Here is a 23,071-nt window from a genome sequence, read left to right as displayed (position 1 = left end):
TGGCATGTGAGCAGTGCTGAAAACTTACATCTTAATAAACAAGGATGAGATCAAGAGACATAACTGGGAGTGGAGGAGGCATCTGAAATGACATAATCACCCCTAATGACACATCTTCTTCAATGACAGTAGACATGCTAATGTTTTCCAAACAGTTCCACCAGCTGGGGACCAGATGAATGCTCGGTGAGCCATCCTAGTTGGAGCTTGGAAAGCAGTAAATAATACTAAGAACAACACAGACTACGGAGGCCTAGTTCAAGGGGTTTCAGTTATGTGAGCCTGTGTTGACTATTTTCATTTAAACCACTATATTATATAAACATAATTAGTTAAGGATGTTTTAATTGTTTGTTGTATATGTTTTCAAGGCTGACTGCTCTGCATTGGACCATAAGTAAAGTGGCTAATAACTGGGAGAAGTTAATTCTACTTCTCCCAGAAGTCAATAGTTGCTGGTAGTTCTTTGATTAGGATCTGAAAGAATCAAACAAAAATTCCCCTTTCCATGTTATATTGATATTGCCACAGTTTCAGTTTTGTTTCTATAGTCATTTCTAGGAAAAACTACTTCATACAAATTTTGTTTTCATTGTCAGGAATGATTTCCCTCCTGTTGATGAAGCCTTAAGTCCAATTAGACAGCTGCTACTTGACATGAACCTGTCAAAGAAATCCTGAAAAGAAAGAATACTGGAGGAATTGCTATGCCAGATGTCAAGATACATTATATAGAGCTATAGTGTTAAAAAATGTGCCTGTTCTGGTACAAAAACAGATATTTTGATTAATGTAATAAAATAAAATACCCAAAATAGGTATTCATAAAATATTCATCTGTTTGACAAAAACACAAAATAACATACAATGTAGAAATTGCAGCATCTTGAATAAGTGGTGCTAGGAAATTTGGATGTCCACATGCAAAAGAATGAAATTAGACACACTGTCTATTACATGATATGGACTTAATGGATATATATTAAAAAGTATTAAAATATAACATTATGTAGAGACTATTACATAATTTATATTTATTTTAGAATAAAATAAAGTTAGATTATTATTCAAGTGCAGAGTTTGTATAATATGTACATAAGTTAGCTTAAGCATTGCCTTTTCAAAGCTGAAGATATTACTCAGTAGCAGAGAATTTACTTATTTATGAGACTTTAAATTCAATGCCTCATATTTAAAAATTATATTTCAAAGATTTTAGAAAGATTCATGGCATGAAACAAATTTTAAAATAGCAATTAAAATGCAAATTTAAATAATTTGAAGATGAAAGAAAATTTATACGAAACACTTTTTCCCCATTCTCAATTTGATAAAAACTGTTCCTTGATTATATTTGTTGCATACATATTTACATGCAATACCAATTTGTATGCAATAAATGTAGTCAAATATATTTGATTTAATAAATATATGTAAAATCTAAAGATTCCACTTTTAATTGTTAGTATATTTCTGGTTTCAAAGCTAACTAGTTCACATTTGAGAATTAATAAGGGAGCACAGTCTGGAAGAAACTAACCCTGCCTCACTTAGCAGTCAATAGTTGCATTATATACAACTGTTCCATTATATAAAGTGAATATTATATGGTTGTACAGATGATTAAAGCCAAATTTTTAATCTAGCTTTGAGACAAACTTATTTAAAACTCATCAGGTAATAGAAATTTATATCTTAACTTAGATTTATAAATTAATTCAGATCCATTTACCCATAACCATTATGTTTCAATGCAATTTTTGTGATATAACAAAGCATAAGAAACAAATTGAAATGGAATATGTTAATAAAATATGGGTTGATCCAACTTTGCTACAAAACATAAAGAAATGATCATCTTAATTTATCTATTAATATTACTATATAATATATAATGATAATTAACTTCTAAAACAACAGATTTTAAATATACATTCTATGAAAAGAATCAGGACATAGTTTACCTATGAAGGACCTTAAAGATCTGTTATCTAAGATGACTACCCAGAATAATGAGTTTGCTCTGTCTTTTCAAATAACTACAAAGAAGGCTACTCGTGGATTTACCTATTTACGCTACCTGAGAATGTAATTAGCTATTGATCATAGCCTCTGTTTTTGGCTATGCTGGATTTTCTTTATAAATTTTACTCACAAAAGTAATGTACTGTATGCTGTATCATCTGAAAGACAACTACATTAGATTTTAATAATAAATAAAAATATAATTACTCTGTATTTTAAGCTAGTTATTTCTTTTTATATCAAACAAAATTGATGCCCAAAGAAATAATGTCACCCGGGCAGTGGTGGCGCACGCCTTTAATCCCAGCACTTGGGAGGCAGAGGCAGGCGGATCTCTGTGAGTTCGAGACCAGCCTGGTCTACAAGAGCTAGTTCCAGGACAGGCTCCAAAACCACAGAGAAACCCTGTCTTGAAAAACAAAAAAAAAAAAAAAAAAAAAAAAAAAGTGAAAATCCTAAGAGGTAGCATTAGCTGCTAGATAAGTAAATCAAATGTATTATTACCCTTTAAGAATTGAGTAGTTTATGGCATTGACCTCTTTATAAAATATTCATTATGCTTACATATCCTGTATTGTTTTGAATAAAGATGGGATTAGGGACAATATGATGAGAAACAAAGTAATAAGCAGGATGTTGGTTATAGCAAATAGAAAGCAGATTTATTTATATAGAAAGTGTTCAAGATATCATCACATGTAAAAGCGATGCTAATGACTTAGATGATAGATAGGTGACTGTAATCTAAGAGATCTTACAGCTATAGCTGTGAAATATATTTCAATTGTGTGTACTTAGAGGAAGTACATATTCTATCCATTTTAATGATTATCCCTTGAATGAAAATTTTTTATTTTCACAGATATAACTTGCAAATTTATAAATTCATTTTCCATCCCAAGTTATAAAGTGAGATGAAGAGAAGGCTTTAAAAAAATCCCACACTAGCTCAGAATTGAGAAATAGATGATTATTTATTTAGAGGTAGACTTACAAATCAAAATCCTCTGCTTGAACGGACATCAGAATCCAAAATCTGCAACTGGAACAGAGAGGCTGGAAAAGAGGCCAGAGGCAGGCTCTGCTTCAGCATATATAGCATAAGAGGCCACGCCCCAGTGAGCTGGTAACCACTGGCTGTAAGACTTTATACAGCACCTCCCCTTTTTGTTTAAATAAGAGAGTTCTAAGTCTAATACAATATCATATACAATAAGAACAAATATATTCAATAATTATCTTGTCCTAACTAGTTTAAGTCTTGGCCAAGTCATGAGAAGAAAGTAACTACAACTATCTAGTCTTCAACCCCATCGAAGTTCCAAGAAGGTAAATGATATTATGTGAGTAAGCAGCACGTGCAATCTAGCAACTTCCAAAAATGTGCAACAAGTGACAGAGAAATCTACCCGGGAAATCACCCAAAGTCTCATTTGTAACATTGAAGCAACCAACTTTGGCTCAGGCCTAGAAAAACTGACAGACCATTTTCAGAGTAACTGTCTTACCCTGTCTTTGAAGATTTGACAGTCCTGCTTATCCATTTCCAGATATTATGTATCTTGTCAGTGGTTGAGGCACATGCATTATTTGTCTAAAGGCCAGTTTTGCTAAGAAAACAAGCTCCAAGTGGAGGGTCTTCCATGCTCAACATTCTCTCTGGAGTAAATCAGTGCTGCCAGGAGCAATTGTGTTTCACTTCAACATAACCCTAAGTTATTTAAATGCCATATTCTACAGCTCTTTGAAGCAGTTGAAGGTTACCTATCTATGTAGAGTATGATCTCTATGTATCTAAAGAACCTGGTTAGTCTAACTATAAGTATGACAAACATAGATGACTATTGATCTATAATTTTTTAATTTATTTATTTTTTATTGAAAATTTCCACCTCCTTCCCTCCTCCCACTTCCCTCCCCTCCCCCCTCTCCCTTTCTCTCCCTCTCCAGTCCAAGGAACAGTCAGGGTTCCCTACCATATAGGAAGTCCAAGGTCCTCCCTGTTTCCCCCAGGTCCAGGAAGGTGAGCATCCAAACAGACTAGGCTCCCACAAAGCCCGTCCATGCAGTAGAATCAAAACCCAGTGCCACTGTCCTTGGCTTCTCTGTCAGTTTCCACTGTCAGTCACATTCAGAGAGTCAGGTTTGATCAAATGCTCCATCAGTTCCAGTCCAACTGGCCTTGGTGATCTCCCATTAGATCAGTCCCACCATCTCAGTGGGTGGACGCACCTCTCGTAGTCCTGACTTCCTTGCTCATGTTCTCCCTCCTTCTGTTCTTCATATGGACCTTGTGAGCTCAGTCCAGTGCTCCAATGTGGGTCTCTGTCTCTATCTTCATCTATTGCCAGATGAAGGTTCTATGGTGATATGCATGATTCTAGCCATTAATAAAGGACATTGAGCCTATAATTCGTGATTCTAGATAAGCTAATTAAGAAGGTGAACCCAAAGAAAAACATATAGTTATCCTCCTGGATATTGGAAGTAGACAAGATTGCCAGACAGAGGTTGGGAGCACAGGGGTGGGGGTGGGGTGGGGATAAGGGGAGATGGGGAGAGAGAAGAGAGAAGGGGAGGATGGGGAGAGCTTGAGGGAATGGAATGGTTGGGATGGAGGAGGGGTGGATGAGGGAGCAAGGAAGTAGATATCTTAATTAAGGGAGCTATTTTAATGTTGGGAAAAGACTTGACTCTGGAGGGGTTCCCAGGTGTCCAAGGAGATGTCCCCAGCTTGTTTCTTGGGCAGCAGAGGAGAGGGTGCCTGAATTGATCTACAATTTTTAGTACCTATATAACTTAAAGACTGAGACTTCATATTTGAATACATATAAAATAAACAACTGTGCAACAAATGAGGACAATGACCTCAAAATGTAAACAATGGAAAAGTATCATGATCAGAGGTAGAAATGTACATTGTAATATGATAAATATATAAATGTATATCAATATATAAAATGTTTTAAACAGAGGTAGAAGCATGCATGCATACAATAATGAATAATGTAATTTTCTATCAATATACAAGAATATCTACCAATGTAATTGCTTATAAATAATAACTCACATGTGTTCACTCTATTACTCACTATTATTATTAGAGTGAATAAGCTCATACTAATTTATTATCCCATCCAATTTTTTCCTGTTTTTTTCAAAGAGACCCCTGAGCCTATAAAATTTCCCCCCAACCTCCAACCCTATACCAATTATAATCAACCCCTAAATGATTTTCCTAACCCTGAGGACAAACTTTATTGGGAGAGGGAATGTTGTCTTCTAGAATTACTTCCAGCTATCATGGGTGTGATGTTCTTTCTACGGGATCCTGTGAAAGTAAAATGATGATTAAGTTCCAAGATTAATGTCTGGTATAATTGCAAATAATCTCTGAGTATTTGATAAGATTTTTCTGAGCTTCCTATTTGGAGGACTTTCCAGAATGTTGTAAAAAATTACACCATTTCAGCTAACCAATTTGGAACCATCTTGAATAGCTGCTACCCAAAACAAGTCTTGTAGTAGCACTATCAGCATCATAATGTCATATTAACCAGGTGGAGTTGTTGTGGGGTGTCATCGACTTCCTGGAAACCTCAAAGATTACTGCATATAAATTAATTGTTCATTGTAGAAAATTAAACATTATTTATATAGACATACATAGACATATGAATGGTATGATAGATACAAAAACAAATATGAATAAAAGTAAAATCTTTTTCTAAATTCTTTTTTCTTTCTGTTCCATATCATATGGTTCTTGCTTGACATGAGAAAGAAATTCTCAATTTTTCTTTTAACAATATGCTTGAATTTAGAGATGGACAGAGCCATTGTCCAACTCCAAAACCAGCTCTATACATTCATGCACATATATACATGTTATGTGAGTGTGTGTTTAAAAGTATGTATATCAATTACCTGATGTTAAAAATTGTGATCCCTTTTCTCGATAATCCTTAGTGGATAGTTATTTTTTTCCATCTATCACCATTCAGAACATCCAAGGTCTCTTTAATTTTTCAAGATGAGTATTTTCCTGCAATGACAAGAACAGAACCCTTCCAAAACCATTATGAGGTTTCCTTACCATCTGTATGGTTGTCACCATTGTAGGTGACCTGTCATTTCTCTTTTTCAAAAGGTTTTTCCTTTTCAAACCAAATCTTTATTAATTTTGATGGTATCGATAATTTTTCTTCTCCCATAGAAACAAGAGCAAAACCTATCCCCAACACAGAACATCTCTTGGCTTCCATTGTGAGGTAAGCACATCCTTGAAATAATCCAGTTGATTTAATTCAGAAGTTTTTTTCTATTGTCCAATGTCTCTCTGCTGCTGTTGTCCCTTTCTCATTAGCGTTAAGAAAATTCAAGATTAGTAATGCATTGTGTAATCTATTTCGGGGGGCATTTTCCATGCCTTTCTGTTTGTTTAACATATCTTTTATAGTTCAATTTGTTCTTTTTATAACTGCTTGACATGTAGGATTGTATGGTATACCTGTAATATGTTTAATATTATAATAAACAAAAACTGTTTCATTTTCCTAGAGACATATGCTGGACCATCTGTCTTTATTTGTGCAGGTATACTCATGATGGCCATAATTTTTAATAAGTGTGTAACTACTGAATCAACCTTTTCTGTGCTAAAAAGCAGTGTCAATGGTGTGGTGTACATATTTTAATTTTCCAAATTCTGCAAAAGTGGAACATATCCATTTGCCAGATTTCATTCTTTGAGTAACCTTTGGGTGAGTCCCTGCAGGTAGAGGTATTTGGTTTTTGAAAGAGCAAGTAGGGCATCTCTTTATGATCTCTTTAGCTTATTGCAATGCAATAGAAAACTCTTTCTTTAAACCATCGCTATCGACATGATGCTTCTAACGAAATTCTGAGGCCTGCAACATGCTTCCAATCAATCATCAATCAATTCCTGTATTACCTTGTGCTAGAGGACCTGACAGACCTGTATGGGAATTATTTCTTTTGTAGAGTATTGTGAATATTACATTTCATACTATATAGTTAAATGAGTCAAAAGAAATAAACAATATAATAATTAAAAATTATCAATACATGATGATAAAAAGCACTAAATCGAGTGCTTTTGTCCTTTTTCTCCTGTTGAGAAAGCATTACACTGAGAGCAGTGCTAGTGACATCCAAAGACCAATTACTGTGACCCTCTGATGACTATGCTATTTCATTTAATTTATCTCATTTAATTATCATTATAGCTACTACATAATTTATTAATTAATAAAATTTAGAAATAACAAAAATAATAGATTTCAATGTCTAGAATTTTAATTTATCCAATTATATATAAAAAGTGGGGTGGAAAGCTGAGAACCAATTTGTTACAATACAAGAGGAGCAAGAGGTGACTGACCAGCCAGCAACCCAGTGGGACACCCGATTCTCTAGGCCCTCTATATCGGGGCAAAACCCTGGGCCTCTCTCCTAACTGTCTCACCTTCTCGAACCAGCCAGCAGGAGAGGTTCCTCCAGGTATGTTGCCACATTACTCCCCCATCTACCAGAATCTACAAGCTACTAGTTCCATCCTGTGCCTAAACTCACCTATCCTCCTGCAACATCAGTGGAACCCTGCTAACTTTACCCACAAAAACACAGGCAACAAATAATCCCACACCAGCAAAACCCAAAGAAGGGAAACACAAACACTACCACCGAAAAATAACAGGAATTAACAACAACTGATCATTACTATCTCTTAATATCAATCGACTCAATTCACCTATACAAAGACACAGGCTAAGAGAATGGAAACAAAAAGAAGGATTCAGCCTATACAAAAACACCTCTCAACCTCAAAAACAGGTATTACCTCAGAGTAAAAAATTGGTAAAAGCTTTTCCAATCAAATGGGCCTAAGAAAAAAGCTATTCTAATACCTCGCGAAATAGATTTCAAACTAAAATCAATCAGATGAGATGGAAAAAGATACTTTATACCCATAGCAGGAACAATCCATCATGATGTAGTCTCAATCATGAATATTTATGCCCCGAATATGAGCATCGACCTATGTAAAAGAAACATTACTGAAGCTTAAATCACATATCAAATTCCACACACTATTATAAGGACAGCTCAACACTCTACTCTTGTCAATGGACAGGTCAACTAGACAGAAACTTAACAAAGAAATAAGAGAACTAACAGATTTCATGACTCAAATGGACTTAACAGATTTTGTAGAACAATCCACCCAAACACAAAATAATATACATTCTTCTTAGCAACTCATGGAACATCTCTAAATTGACCACATACTTAGTAACAAAGCAAATTCCCAACAGATACAAAGAAATTGAAGTAGCCCCCCTGTATCTTACCAAATCACCATGGTTGATAGTTAGAATTTAATAACAACACTCACTCAGAAAGCCTACCTACTCATGGAAATTGAACAGAGAAATAGTGAACCACCCCTGGGTAAGAGAGAAATAAAGGAATATTATTAAAGACTTCCTAAAATTCAATGAAGTAGAAGGCACAGCATATGTAAATCTATGGAACAATATGTAAGCATTGCTAAAAGAAAAGTTTATAGCACTAAGTGCCCACATAAAGAAAATGGAGAAAGCTCATACTAGTGACTTAACTGCACACCTGAAAACTCTAAAACAAAAAGAAGCAGACACACCCAGGAGGAGTAGATGACAGGAAATAATAAAATAGAAACAAAGAAAGCAATACAAAATATCAATGAGACAAAGAACCGCTTCTTTGAGAAAATCAACAAGACAAATAATCCCTTATCCAAACTAATCAAAAGAAAGAGAGTACATCCAAATTGACAAAAATGGAAATGAGAAGAGGGACATAACATCAGAACCTGAGGAAATCTAGACAATTATCAGGTTATACTAAAAAATCTGTACTCCACATAATTGGAAAATGTAAAATAAATGGACCATTTTTTGAATAGACCAAAATTAAATCAAGATCAGGTGTGATGGAGGAAGGTCATTGGTTAACTAATAAAAAAACTGCCTTGGCCCATTTGATTGGCCAACCCTTAGGTGGGTGGAGTAGACAGAAGAGAATGCTGGGAGAAAGAAGCCGAGTCGGGAGTCGCCATGATTCTCCCACTCCAGACAGACGCAGGTTAAGATTTTCCCTGGTAAGCCAACTCGTTGTGCTACACAGAATATTAGAAATGGGTTAGATCAATATGTAAGATCTAGCCAATAAGAGGCCGGAACTAATGGGCCAGGCAGTGTTTAAAAGAATACAGTTTCTGTGTAATTATTTTGGGGCATAAGCCATGCGGGCGGCCGGGTGCCGGGGACGCAGCCCCGCCGCTCATATTTCAACACAGGTGAACAATTTAAATAGACCTATAAACTGCAAGGAAATAGATGCTTTGATCAAAAGCCTCCCAAACCAAAAAAATCCCAGGGGTGGATGGTTTTAGTGCAGAATTCTACCAGAAATTCCAATAAGGGCTAATCCCTATATTCCTTAAATTGTTCCACATGATTGAAACAGAAGGAACATTGCCAATGTCTTTTGATGAGGCTACAGTTACCCTGATAGCAAAACAACACAAATACCAAGAAAGAGAATTACAGAACAATCTTGTTGTGGGTTTTCCCTCTGTATGCTGTGATTACCATTAATAAATAAAGAAACTGCCTTGGCCTGTTGATAGGGAAGAACTTAGGTTTAAGGGGAAAACTAAATGGTATGCTGGCAGAAAGAACAGCAGCAGAAAGAACAGCAGAGTCAGGTAGAAGCCATGTAGCTCAGCTGGAGACAGATGCCCAAACTTTAGCCTGTAAGCCACAGACAAGTGGCGATGCACAGATTAATAGAAATGTGTTAAATTTATATGTAAGAGTTAGTCAATAAGAAGCTGGAGCTAATGGACCAAGCAGTGATTTAATTAATACAGTTTCTGTGTGATTATTTCAGAGCTGAGAAGCTGGGAACCAACAAGTGGCTCTTCATAGAACACAATCGCACTCATGAACATCAACACAAAAATACTCAACAAAATACTGGCAAACCAAATGCAAAAACAGAGCAAAGAAAATCTACCATGATCAAGTTTGCTTCATCCTAGAGATGCATGGATGGTTCAACATACAAAAATCTATCAATATAACTCACCATATAAAAAAACTGAAAGAAAAAAAATATGATCATCTCATTAGGTGCTGAAAAAAAGCATTTGACAAATTCCAACACTCCTTCATAATAAAGCTCTTGGAGAGTTCAGGGATACCAGGAACATATCTAAACATAATAAAAACAATATACAACAGGCTGACAGACTACATCAAATTAAATGGAGAGGAACTCAGAGCAATTTCACTAAAATCAGGAAGAAGACATGGCCATCCACTCTCTATATATCTATTCAGCATAGTTCTTGAACTTCTGGCTTTAGCAATAAGATAATAATAGGAGATTAATGGAAAGGAAGAAGTCAAACTTTCATTATTTGCATGTGATATGATAGTATATATAAGTAACCGCAAAAACACCACTAGGGAACTCCTACAGAAGATGAATACCTTCAGTAATGTGGCAGGATACAAGATCAACTCAAAAAAATCAGTAGCTTCCCTATATACAAATGGCAAAGAATCTGAGAAAGAAATCAAAGAAATATTGCCTTTGACGACAGCCACAAATAACATAAAATATCTTGGGGTTACACTAATTAAAGAAGTGAAAATTTTTTTCAACAAGAACATTAAGTCTTTGAAGAAAGAAATTGAAGAGGACATCAGAAAATGATATTTGTTCAACTATGTTCATAGCAGCATATTTGTAATAGCTAGAACCTAGAAAAAACCTAGATGCCCCTCAACTGAAGAATGAAAAAAAGTGTGACACATTTACACATTAGAGTAGCTGGAAACAAATGACAAGTTGTATTTTGGATGCAAATGGATAACACTAGTAAATACCATCTTGAGTGAGGTAACACAGACTCAAAAAGATGAATAGGGTATGTATTCACTCATAAGTGGATACTAGCTATAAACAAAGGATATTGATCCTATTGTTAATGATCCTGGAGAAGGTAAGTGATAAGGTGAACCCTCAGAAAAACATATGTAGATCCAACTGGAAAGTCAAAATAGACAAGATCACCTCTCAAAATTGGGAACATAGGGTAGGGGAGAAGAGTGGTTGGAAGTGGTAGGGGAGGGGAGACTAAGAGGGACAAGGAGAACTTGAGGGAACAGGATAGTCAAGATGAAGTACAATGATGAGAGCAAGGAAAAAGATATCTTGACTGTGGGAGCCATTATGAGATTAGCAGGAACATGGCTCTAGAGAAATTCCCAGGAATCCACAAGGATGATCTCAGCTAAGAACCTAAATAATAGAAGAGAGCTTGTCCAAATTGGCCTTGTCTTGTAGTCAGACTAATATCACCATAGTACCTTCATCCAGCAACTGATGGAAACAGAGGCTTGGAACACTGGATTGAACTCCCAAAGTCCAATTAAAGAGTGGGAGGAATGAGAATATGAGCAAATTGGTCAAGACCATGATGAATAAACCCACTGGAACAGTCTACCTGAGTTAGTGAGAATTGACAAAGACCAGCTGGACTGGGAAGAAACAAGCATAAGACCAAACTAGTCCCTCTGAATGTGATTGACAGTTGCATGGCTGGGGCAGACTGAGGGGCTACTGGCAGTGACACCAGGATTTTCCCTCCTGTTTGTACTGGTGTTTTAGGAATCTATTCTCTTAGGATGGATACCTTGCTCAACCTAGATAAAGTAGGGAGTGCCTTGGACCTTCATCAAAGCAATGTGCCTTACCCTCTCTGAGGAGAGGATGGGTTTGGGGGAGGTAAGTGGAAGGAATGGGAGGGAAGGAGAACTTGGATAGGTTTGTATAATTAAAAAAATAGGTTGTTTTCCTTTTTGAAATAATAAAAGAAATAAATTTTAAAAAAGTTCATGTTGTTGAGTATACTTTGGAACATGTCATTTGTGGTAACTCAGTCTGTTTTTGTGACACATGCTCATTCATATTTAGCTCAGATGAAAGTTTCTTTTACTCTAAAAAAAGTGTTTTTGGTAGCTTTTTTTTTTCACTGATGACACATTGATATCGCCAACTTTGTCTTACTGTACACTGTGGAAGTCTTTTTACCATTTCTGTACTCTTTGTCATCAATCACTCCCTATCACAAAACTTTGAAGAATTTATGTAATGTGTCTTGTAGAATATGTCAATCTTCTATATGCTCATAAATAAGATTCTAGGTAGATATTTTGGAAGCAATTCTGTACAGGCACTGTCTGCAGTATTTTCTCTCCCATCAGTTTCTCTATCATCTGCACGTCTCTATTATGAGCCTTGAGAACACAGCATGTAAAAGTAATAAATACATCTGTTACTTCTGATGTATTTAAAAGGAAGAAAACTTGTATGTTGTTAGGGACATATTACTATGTTTTCCATAAAAAAAACTTAAGGATTAAAACATCTATTTGTACAACTATAGGAAATATGATAATTTTGGTGGTTGAAAAACAGTGATTTTTAAGTTACCTTTTCATATTTATTTATTATGAAGTTTTTCTTTTTGCAAATTATAGGCACTTTCCATTTGTTTTATAAACTTCTTAGAAAACTGAATATATGGTTATCACATAACTTGAGAGTTCTACTCCTAAATATTTCTTCAAGATCAAGGAAAACTTGATCATCCAAAAAGTTACTTATTAATAGCTAGTACAGCTTTCTTTATTATGACTAAACCATATCAGTAAGCCCAGTATAAAAACAAATTAGTAGTAAATTCTTATGTATGTTATCTATCAAGATAATGCAGCAATACAAACTGAATATTAATATTCAAAGCAGAAAAGAATAATCTAAAAAAATAATTTTCACTGAAAAATGTCCCAGAATGTAGTGCCCTAGCAAACACTAGCAATCATTTCAAACCACAGTAATAAGAATGTAAGGAAAACGACTTAGGAATAGAAAAAGAGCAGCCTAGTCTACCTGTAATCCATTCAGAAAGAGAAAGTAAGAAGGAGAGAGAGAGAGAGAAAGAGAGAGAGAAACAGAAAGAGACAGAGACAGATACAGAGACAGAAAGAATCACAGAGATGTCAGGCAATGGTGACACAGTCTTTAAATCACAGCACTTGAGAGGCAGAGGCAGATGGGTCTCTGTTAGTTTGAGGCAGTCTGGTCTACAGAGCAAGTTTTCGGACAGGCTCCAAAGCTGCAGAGAAACCATGTCTTGAAATCTGCTCCCCCCGACAATAAAAGAATCACAGAGATCACATAAAATAAGTGTAAGTGCACGCAAAACAGCTTCATTTTCATCATTTTCATGAGATCCCAGGAACTTCAAACCTGGGAACAAATCAGTAGGTACCTTTGACAAGTTTGATAACAGGAAAGTGATTCATATAAACTGTGGTGATGGTGTTATGATTTTAGGAGCAAAAGTGTATACTAAACTTACCTACTGTTATATTTTCATATTCACACTTTTGTTGTACTAAAATATACCTGAGAAAGAGAATAAAATCTTGTACTGGGGATGCTGTAACTTTTTTTAGGTTAAAATACATTTTATTAAAGAATATAACTTTATCTTTTTATTTATTTTTTTTATTGAAAAAATTTACGCCTCCTCCCCGCCTCCCATTTCCCTCCCCGTCCTCCCACTCCCTCCCCTCCCCCCATTCCTCTCCCCCTCCCCTCACTCCTTCCCCCCTCCCTCTCCAGTCTGAAGAGCAGTCAGGGTTCCCTGCTCTGTGGGAAGTTCAAGGTCCTCCCCCCTCCATCCAAGTCAAGGAAGACGAGCATCCAAACAGGCTAGGCTCCCACAAAGCCAGTACATGCAGTAAGATCAAAACCCAGTGCTATTGTCCTTGGCTTCTCATCAGCCCTAATTGTCCGCCATGTTCAGAGAGTCTGGTTATATCCCATGCTTATTCAGTCCCAGTCCAGCTGGCCTTGGTGAGCTCCCAATAGATCAGCCCCACTGTCTTAGTGGGTGGGTCCACCCCTCGTGGTCCTGACTTCCTTGCTCATGTTCTCCTTCCTTCTGCTCCTCATTTGGACCTTGGGAGCTCAGTTCGGTGCACCAATGTGGGTCTCTGTCTCTATCTCCATCTATTACCAGATGAAGGTTCTATGGTGATATGCAAGATATTCATCATTATGGCTATAGGATAGGGCCATTTCAGGTTTCCTCTCCTCAGTTGCCCAAGGAACTAACTGGGGACATCTCCTTGGACATCTGTGAGCCCCTCTAGAGTCAAGTCTCTTGCCAACCCTAAGATGGCTCCCTTAATTAGGATATATACTTCTCTGCTCCCATATCCACCCTTTCTTTATCCCAACCATCCCATTCCCCCAAGCTCCTAACTTTTACAGGAGGAAAACACCTTTCATTAACAGGATTAAGAAATATACTTTGTCATATAGAAGGCATCATTTGTCTCTGTTATAAAATAAGGTGTCATATAATTACCAGTAAAAAGATGATCAAGTGGCTGAGAAACAAACAAAAAATGTTCAGCATCCTTATCCATCGGAAAACTACAAATCAAAAACTACTCTGAGTTCTTAAACCTGTCAGAATAACCAAGAGCAATAAGACAAGTGACAGCTCATGCTTGTAAAGATTTGGAGTTAAGGGAACACTCATTAATTTATAGTAGGAGAAAAACTTGTACAGTCAATATGAAAATCAATATGGCAGTCCTCAGGAAGATGGGAATATATCTACCTCAAGAATTATTTGTACCAATCATGGATACATACCCAAAAGATGCTTCCTCTTACCTCAGAGAGACTTGCTCAATGATGCTTGCTGATTCTCTACTCACAATTGCCAGAAATTTGAAACTACCTAGATGTCCCTTAACCAAAAAAAAAAAAAAAAATGAATAAAGAAAATGTGGTACATTTACACAATGGATTATTACTCTGTCATTTAAAAAAAATAACCTCATGAAATTTTTATGTAAATGGAGGAAACTGGAAAAAATTCATCCTAGGGGAAGAAACAGACACAGAAAAACAAATATGATATGTATTAATTTATGTGTGAAAATTGGCTGTTAAATTAAGGATTACAAAACAACAATTCATAAAAAATAGAGGTTAGGTACAGAATGAGGAACTAGGGGATACAGGTAGATTTCATTTTAAAAGCGAAATAGAATAGGTATAAGCTAACGGGAGAAACTAAAATAAAAGAGTCAATTAGGGTAAAAGAGAGGAAATGGAAAAGAGTGAGGGAATACAATATGATAAGACAGCTAAAATTAAGGTCTATTTGAGAAGTGATATGGAAAACTAATAGTGTAGTAACTTTATATATATATATAAATATATATATTCAGTAAATTTAGCATTCATACACAGATAAGAATGCTAAATTCACTGGCTAACTAGGGAGACAGAACCATAACAGGCTGCTTTTTATTACTAAATAAAGTTTCTAGTCCTGGGATTAGATGATATCTAAATGAATTGTTGGACAAAGGTGTTCAATGGGAATCCCTCAAGAACTCAGGCTGTTTCCAAGACTGTAGGTTACTCTTCACAAACTGATAGCAAGTTCCCATTGCTAAAGACAGCACCTACACATTTCATTGAACATGAAGAAGTCAAGATCATGCCTACATAGAGTTTTTACTCATATTTTCTAGCATCTTTGGTACAGGAAAGCATTCTTCATTCTACCAAAGAGAAACATGAACAGCAACCCAGCCACAGTTTTTTTTTTTTCGTCTGCAAATGATTTCATGTCTCCAAGATAAGCTAGTATAGCGATAGCACAATGCTTGTGGAAGTCACCAATCAATAAGTGTTTGGAGTTAAGATCCTCTCTTTGAGCTGGAACCTATGTATGGTAGAGTTTGAATGACAAAGAACCAAAAACTAGATATCAGGGACCTAGAGTAAAATCAAGAAATACTGCTCTAAAAACAAAACAATCAACCAAGACTGAAAACATAGCAATAAAATGATTTCTAAAGACATTCTGTTAATCATAGATCAGAACCTGGCTCAGTCATCGTCAGAGAAGCATACTCAAACAGACCCACAGACAGACATTAAGCAGAGAGTAAGAGACCTTGCAGCCTAAATGGGATGCCTACTTCAAATCTTTTTCCTCACTGCTTAGTGATCCCATGGAAGAGAATGAAGAAAGAGTATAAGAGCCAGAAGGAATAAAGGAGACTGAGAAAACAGGGACCTCTAAATCAGTATATTCAAAGCTCATATGAACTCACAGATATTGAAGCAGCATACACAGAGAACGAAGGGCAAGCAAAGGTCGGCATCAAAATCTCTGTGTATATATTGTCATTTTCAGTTTAATGTTTTATGAGATTTCTGACCCTATGGGTCTTCCACTATTCTTTTATGATCCCTGAGCCTGATGTATGGGAGTTGTTTTATAGATTATTTTTTGGGAATGAATACCATAACTCTGCATTTTGATTGGTTGTGGTTTACTGACATGATCTCCATATGTTGTAAGGAAAAGTTTTCAATGTGTGAGTAGAGGATTACAGTTATTAATGAATGTGAAAACAAGAGTGACCTGAACAAGGACAACAACAAAAAGCATGAAAAATTGCTTGGGTGAAAGCACAAACAACTTTAACTCTACACAAGTCTTTTTTTTTATTTATTTTTTTATTGAAAAAATTTCCACCTCCTTGATTTCTTAATGGACTTCTTTGTTAAACTTTTTTAAAAATAATTTTAAGACTTTTATTAGACTTTAAAATATAATAGCAAGTGTCTCTGGGGTTTGAGAACTATACTTTTCACTTTAGAGAGATGATATAAAGTAAATAATCTGTGTGTCTAATAAAATTATATCATGTTAAATTTGACCTGTGTCTATCAATGTGTTTCTCACTGAATGGTTACAGTATTGTTAGTTAATCAATAATCTCAAGTGAAAAAGTCAAATACAAGTGTTAAGAAAAGAAAATGCAATAATCTTCCTCAGCAAAGAGCACAACAGCACACCAATTGATTATCCAACACCAACTGATCAGTATTGAAAAAATTCAGACAAATAAGATTATACAAACTGAGCAGGTTGTACTTATGTGTTAGGAGTGTGTGCATGTGTGTGTGTGTGTGTGGTCAATGACAACTAGTGACAAAAGAAGCCATAAATTTGATAAAAATAAGAGATGCATAGGTGTATTTGAGAAAAGAAAGGAGGAAATTGTTCAGTTTTATTACAATCTCATAAAAAAAAGAAAAGGAAACTTTTATTGAAGTGTTCAGAAATTTTCCTGCAGTTGTTTTTGGTCATAGAATAAAATAAGTAGGAAATATAAGAGACATACTCATATGAACTAATTTATATATTTTGAACACATAAATGCCATAGAAATATCTAAGTTTTACACATCTCACAAGGCATTAATTGTAGATAATTATTTCATGTTTCAAGTTTAACCCCTTTAATTTCTTTCTCAAAAAATCACATATCATTATGTAAATATTAAATTAAATATACTTAAAGATATATGTATTTATTTTATGTATATGCATGTTCTATCTACATGAATGGCTTTATGCCAGAATAGAGCATCAGATCGTACTATAAATTATTGTGAGCTACCATATGGTTGCTAGAAATTGAACTCAGGACCTATGGAAAAGCAAGCAGTGTTCTTGACCACTGAGTCATCTCTTTGGCCTCTTAAAATAGCTTACCTAACTATATATTATACAAATCCCTTCATCAGGTCTTAGAAGTTTTAACATTTACCTAACCTAGATCCTCATTTCCTGGAGATATATTAAGTTTATTATTTTCTTCATAGTTAACTTTAAACATGTTTTATCAAAATCTAGGATTGTATGTTTAATGGATTTTTTTAGGCTGAATTAATTACATTAGATGCTGTCAAATATTCTCATTAACTGGGGATAATTATTGACAAATCATAAATTTTATATGGGTTGTACTAATATAAGAGGAAATAGGCTGCCTGTGCGCGCGGCTTTCGGGGGTCTCTCAACGTGGAGCTATGGGAGGTCTGGAGAAGAAGAAGTATGAACGAGGCTCTGCCACCAACTATATCACCCGAAATAAAGCCCGGAAGAAGCTGCAGCTGAGCCTGCCTGATTTCAGGCGGCTGTGCATCCTGAAAGGCATTTATCCCCATGAGCCCAAGCATGAGAAGAAAGTAAACAAGGGCTCCACAGCAGGCCGAACATTTTACCTCATCAAAGATATTAAATTCCTCCTCCATGAGCCCATCGTCAACAAGTTCCGAGAGTACAAGGTGTTTGTTCGGAAGCTGCGCAAAGCCTATGAGAAGAGCGAGTGGAATGCTGTGGAGCGCCTGAAGGACAACAAACCCAACTACAAACTTGACCACATTGTCAAGGAGCGTACCCCACTTTTATCGATGCTCTGAGGGACCTTGATGATGCCCTGTCAATGTGCTTCCTCTTCTCCACCTTCCCACGGACAGGGAAGAGCCATGTGCAGACCATTCAACTGTGTCGCCGACTCACTGTGGAGTTCCTGCACTACGTCATTGCTGCCCGAGCCCTGCGCAAGGTCTTCCTGTCCATCAAAGGCATTTACTATCAGGCTGAGGTGCTGGGCCAACCCATCGTATGGATTGCACCCTATGCTTTCTCCCATGATCATCCTACAGACGTGGACTACAGGGTCATGGCCACCTTCACTGAGTTCTACACCACTCTCCTGGGCTTTGTCAACTTCCGCCTCTACCAGTCACTCAACCTTCACTACCCACCCAAGCTTGAAGGTCAGGCCCAGGCAGAGACAAAGGTCAGCGAGGACACATATGCTCTGGACTCCGAGAGCTCTATGGAGAAACTAGCAGCCCTCAGTGCCAGCCTGGCCCGAGTGGTGGTGCCTACTACAGAGGAGGCTGAGGCCGATGAGTTTCCTATTGATGGGGAGATAGCACAGGAGGAAGGTCGCAGGAAAGAGCTGGAGGCACAGGAAAAGCACAAGAAACTCTTTGAGGGCCTAAAGTTCTTCCTGAACCGAGAGGTGCCCCGTGAAGCCTTGGCCTTCATCATCAGGAGTTTTGGTGGGGATGTATCCTGGGACAAGTCTTTGTGCATTGGAGCCACCTATGACATCACAGACTCCTGCATCACCCACCAGATTGTTGATCGGCCTGGGCAGCAAACCCCCATCATTGGCAGATACTACGTACAGCCCCAGTGAGTGTTTGACTGTGTGAATGCCCGGCTCCTCCTCCCTGTGGCAGAGTACTTCCCTGGGGTTCAGCTGCCACCACAGCTTTCACCCTTCGTGTCTGAGAAGGAAGGAGATTACATTCCCCCTGAGAAGCTGAAGCTGCTGGCTCTGCAGCGGGGAGAAGACCCAGGAGACTTGAAAGAGGAAGAGGAGGGTGAGGACAATGAAGATGATGACAATGAAGGTGATGGTGATGCGGGGGAAAATGAGGAGGAGGAAGCTGATTCAGAGAAGGAGGAGGAGGCGCACCTATCAGCCTTGGAGCAGCAGCGTCTGGAAGGGAAGAAGCCCCAGGTTGTGGCCGGCACCGTGAAACTGGAAGACAAACAGCGACTGGCCCAGGAGTAGGAAAGTGAGGCCAAGTGCCTGGCGATCATGATGGTGAAAAAGCGGGAGAAGTACCTCTACCAAAAGATCATGTTTGGCAAACGGCGCAAAATCCGAGAGGCCAACAAGCTGGCGGAGAAAAGGAAAGCCCATGATGATGCTGTGAGGTCTGAGAAAAAGGCCAAGAGGACAAGGCCTGTGTGAGCTCCAGCCGTTCCTCCCTGGGAGCTGGACATGGCAGAAGCTAGTGGGATGCACACACACCTGAGCACCAGCCCAGCACCCTCATACTCCGGTCGTGTGTGGCCAGTCCTAGCCTCCATGAAGTTCGTGCCGGTGTCTGGACAAAGCCCAGTTCTTCCTCCAGGAGTCTGACTGATATCCTCATTGTGTTTGGCTTTCCACAGCCTCCTACACAGCTGTGCCCATAATTTTCAGGGTGCTGTTGTGGAATAAGAGTGGGGAGCTCTTGTTATTAAATGGCTGAACTTTTGCAGCCATAAAAAAAAAAGAGGAAATACAATAAATTTGTATTTGTAAAGTTAGTAACAATAAAAAAATCAAACAACAGACACATTTTAATAGAAAAAATTATTACAAAATTAACACATGAACAGTGTTGTTTAAGAATGAAGCCCATCAGTAACAATGCCTCCCCCAAAATTTAATTAAAAATTAGTAGTGGACCAGAAAGCTATTGATAGTAATTATCACATAACTACATATATTGATTATGCTCTATATGCAAGAATAGCAGTTCACCTTTCTCAATCAATAGGCAGGACAAACTTGTGAATTGAAGGAATATCATTGTCACATGGTGTTAATGTTAATAGAAAACGATCTCACAGAAGTAGCAAGACAAAGTCATTCACAATGCTCCCAGCTAATTTTATACAGGCATCATGTTATTCTTTACATTTGTTAGCATTTCTCTTGACACAGGCACCTCTTTCTTCATAATTGTACTTGTTCATGAGTGTATATTACTAATAAGTGATAAAATAGACTACTTAAATATATTTATGTACTGATTCTACATTTTTTATTACTTTCTTTATCTATGGACTACATGGTACAATACATTTCAAAATGCCATTAAATTTCAACATTTTCCTACATTTATGCATACATTTCTTCAACTAAATCTATATAATTCCTGCTTCATTTGTTCTTTCAAAGTGCTTTTAATATGCATAGGTGTACACACAAAATATGTTTTAAGAAAGCATGAGGACTCAATGGCACTTTTTTGTCATAAATGGTAAGATTTTGCTTGCTTTAATGTATTATGCCTTTTGGGAATTAAGTTTTAAAATTTATGAGTGTTAGATAAAGTTTGATAAATAGCCTAAAGCTTTATCCATGTGCTTTATGAATATAAACTAATAATGTACTTGTTTCTTTAGCTCTTTATTTGCATATACTTAAAGTATCATTAAACTCTAATTCACCGTCCACTTCTTAGGTAAGTTATAATGGTAAGAGCTGGAGATGTGCATCAGTGGTTGATCACTGGCCTAGCATGTGCTAGGCCCCACAGTCAGTATCCAAGGGTATCACATTTGTAATAAATTAATATATCTAAAGGTCTTTGACTGTGTAGCTACTCAGGCTTTGTTTGATGCCTTCAATTGCTTTCTGTTATCTTAACAAAATGCTGCACAGTGTACAAAGGGCAAAGAACAGAGATTTATTTCTTTAAATTCTGAAACAGTAGGGTATATAACTAAGGACGCTTGTCTGGAAGAATCTTCCTAAATGCATCATAAGATGGTTAGACACTATCATCTAGACAAAAGCATATATATGTCCATGACAAAAAGTTCAAGGAACACAAAGGTGGAGATAGAAGGAGAATTAGGAAAAACATAATGAATGCAAAAGGGGGGATTACATTATGCTTAGACCTAATAACAATGAGCACAGTAGGTGATGACATGAATCCACACATGACATGACATCATTATGATGTTATTACCTCTTTTAAACATGCTATGTCTTATGCAAACTTAAGTACAAAATCTTGCAAGATATTCTGTAGTTATATGTTACCTGACACTACTAATAATGTTTTCTGCTATTGCAGCATTTTATGGTTTACAAAGTAACTTTTCATGCATTACTTCATTGATGTTTTTTCAGAAAATCCTGTAAAGAAATAAAATTGCATTTTGGGAGTGTGGTATTCAATTGATACTGCATTTGATTATATATAATAAGAATGTGTAATGATTTCATTTCTATTTTACTCTTTCAAATCTCAGAAAATCTGATGAAATTTAACAGTATCACTATAGTGGAACTAATCCTTTTGCAAACAAAGACAGTCTGATGAAAGAGCTTTGTCAGTATGGTTCCTTTCTTGTTGTCATAGTTACTTAGGGATTTAGTGAGAGGCAAATTCAACAACCTGGTTTGCCTTTGATGATATATTGAGATAATCCAAAATATAATCTCAAAAATTTGTGAGTAAATAAATCCCAACTCTTATCTCCTAAATGTGGCCCATTTTAAGTATCCAAGAATCAAAAACAACTATCTTCAAGCTGTTAAGCTTTGAATAAGGTAGTTGCTGATCTTACAAAGTTAAAATTGCTGTGCCTTAACTCTTGAGCATGAATTAAATTGAAACTGTATTTATTTCATCATTGGTAAAAAAAAAAATGAGAGTATAAGGGAAATCATTATATTCTTAATGATGACTATGCTATGAAACATTTTCTTTTTTTTCTTTTGCTATGAAATATTTTCATGTTTATTTTTGTCATAAGTAACGTATTAGAACACTTTAATTTTAAAACATATGAACCTCATTTGTTAGTCCACAAAAACTCCAGGTTCAGGACATAATTGATGTTTCCCATGAAAATTTCTGTATTTTTCATGTATGTTTGAAAGTGAAAGGATAGATGTAAACTCTATGAGCTATAATATTCCCTAGACTGTCAAGGGTTATACAATGGGACCATAACGGTATGGAGTTTTTTCAGATAACAAATGACTGTCTGATTAGATTCAAAGTCCACTCTGTAGAGGGAGGCATATCATAGTATCATAATTCTTGACATGAACCTATGGCCCGAGAAGTCATAGTTTAGGAGAGAACTTACTACTATCATTTTGATGAACTGACACAATATTCAGCTATCTTCTAAATATTTATCCTTATAGCCCAAGATTAGTGCTGTTTACATCCTTGCCAAGAGAATCTGATTTTTCCACTGAATGGCAATTAATGCAAAGACAACCCAGATCCAGTGCTGTCTCTCTGCTCACCTAAGAGGCAGGAAACCTTGACTCTGATCCTGAAGTTCAACCACTCTGTTTGATGGGTCCAGTAACACTTCTTACAAAGATGTTTAATTAGGGCCTGAAGGAGATCTCTCTCTCTTTTTTTTTTGTTTGTTTGTTTGTTTTGTTTTGTTTTGTTTTTGT

At 36.5% G+C, this 23,071-nt stretch overlaps 1 pseudogene; it reads left to right on the top strand.

Annotated features, from left to right (window-relative positions):
- The first annotated feature begins 18,051 nt into the window (after positions 1-18,051).
- Positions 18,052-20,126, top strand: LOC130888005 (pescadillo homolog; annotated as a pseudogene).
- Positions 20,127-23,071: the final 2,945 nt, after the last annotated feature.

Source organism: Chionomys nivalis, chromosome 16, assembly GCF_950005125.1.
Source record: "Chionomys nivalis chromosome 16, mChiNiv1.1, whole genome shotgun sequence".
Taxonomy (NCBI): Eukaryota; Metazoa; Chordata; class Mammalia; order Rodentia; family Cricetidae; genus Chionomys; species Chionomys nivalis.
Note: the sequence above shows the minus strand (reverse complement) of the source record. Positions and strands in the feature narration are given on the sequence as shown.